This window comes from Halyomorpha halys, unplaced genomic scaffold, assembly GCF_000696795.3.
Source record: "Halyomorpha halys isolate HHAL.00 unplaced genomic scaffold, Hhal_1.1 Scaffold228.1, whole genome shotgun sequence".
NCBI classification, from domain to species: domain Eukaryota; kingdom Metazoa; phylum Arthropoda; class Insecta; order Hemiptera; family Pentatomidae; genus Halyomorpha; species Halyomorpha halys.
Genome location: NW_027107268.1, coordinates 517,399 through 519,082, shown reverse-complemented (window position 1 = coordinate 519,082; position 1,684 = coordinate 517,399). Strand labels below are relative to the sequence as shown.

Sequence of the window (1,684 nt, the reverse complement as noted above, 5' to 3'; positions counted from 1 at the left end):
TATCAACTAAGGAAGGTGTGGTTAATTGAATTTATGAGAAATACGTTTGAGAGCACCACAAGTCAAGAAATTCGAATCCTGTTATGAATTTGAGTGAAGCCGATTTTGTGATTAGAATTAATATTTAATGAACAATCTATCACGTCTAGTAGTAGTAAATTATTTGTTGACATTTGATTGTGCACTATTTATAAAAAAAGAAAGAAACGTTTTGAAAAAAAGGAAGATTTGGAAACCTTTCCCTCACACAGTAGTTCTACAGAGGCGTGCACTTTCTGAACTGACCTTGGTCAAGAATGGAAACCCTACTTTTCCACATTCGATACACACAATCGATTTTCACTCAGACGATGTGTAGACCCGGTTCACTTACCGCAAGCTTCAAAGATCCACAAGCGTATGGTAATCAAAGCAATAACGGTACCTACACGCTTGTGTGAACTAGAAAAACATACATGGAGAATGCCGAACTCATATTCCATCTTAATCTCAGTCCAAACAATTTTTCTTTGAAATTCTTCTTAATTCTTAGGAGTGATATTAAACTTAATAAATTAACGTTTTGATTGAAGTGAATAAAATATAAGAACTGACTATTAGTTTTTTTTTCTCTGATTACGTATATTTATTGCTTCTGTGAGGTTGTAAAATAAGTTTACAACTACTTAAATAAGTTCAATAAAAACTTCAGATTCTTTTAAATATGTTTAATCTATCATATATGAGTCATTTTGATCTATTATATGTTGCCATCTTTCAAGTAATTTTTCAATTCCGTCCTTGGTTTAAAAAAAAATTAAAAAACTAGATAAATATAATACATGATTTATATGTATGAATTGAAAGTTCATAGAATCTAAAATTTCTAAATGACTATATTTTGTGAATTATGGACTATTAAGAACCCACAAGAGCAAATGCCTTATCTTTTCCAATAAATAAAAATAAACAAAAGATAAACAGAGCAATACTAAGGAAAAGTCAGTTTTTAATAACAAAAAAAAAAACGATTTAACATTTTAAAAATTAAATAAAGTATTATATTGGTTCATATATTATGTACTACTGTTCACAATTGAATAGTGTTTTTTTTTTCAAGTTATTAAAAATACATATAAATCATGTATTATATTTATCTAATTTGTTATTTTTTTTTTTAATGGAGGACGGAATTAAAAATATACTAGTACAGGGAGCGCTTGTAGCCCCGGGTAAGGCGCGTGGCTACTAACTTCAAGGACCCGAGTTCGAATCCAGCTGGGCAGAAAATTGTTATCTGTTACGTTGTAGCGGTGAGTAAACTCTTGTGAGTTCTGGAGCACACATGGGGTCCACCCAGCCTCATAAATTGGGTAAAAATCTGGCGGTCGAACGAGATTCTGACCAGATCACCTCCTTGCACAACCGTTGGCCTAGTAACAGTCCTTCCTTACAAAGTACTGAACCCCCGACCCTTCATGTGTTATAGCGGTACAGATTATATTAGTACAAAAGCCAGGGAGGAAAAAAGAGCCAGTTATTTCACCTCAATTTTTGATTACTTTAACGAAAACTATGTGTAATTACTATTAGAAATTGATGAGTCCGACAAGTATAGGTAGGGGGAATAAAAATGGCGGCTGTTTCAAAAATTTTTCCAAAAAAAAGTAATCGCTACTTTCCGAAACTTTTCTGATAATCAATT

The 1,684-nt window shown here is 32.1% G+C and overlaps 1 protein-coding gene across 1 annotated transcript in view; it reads right to left on the bottom strand.

Moving 5' to 3' along the window:
* LOC106679882 (uncharacterized) overlaps positions 1 to 1,684 on the bottom strand; it is a gene marked incomplete at its 3' end in the record, with an annotated part of 91,387 nt that overhangs the window by 6,551 nt on the left and 83,152 nt on the right.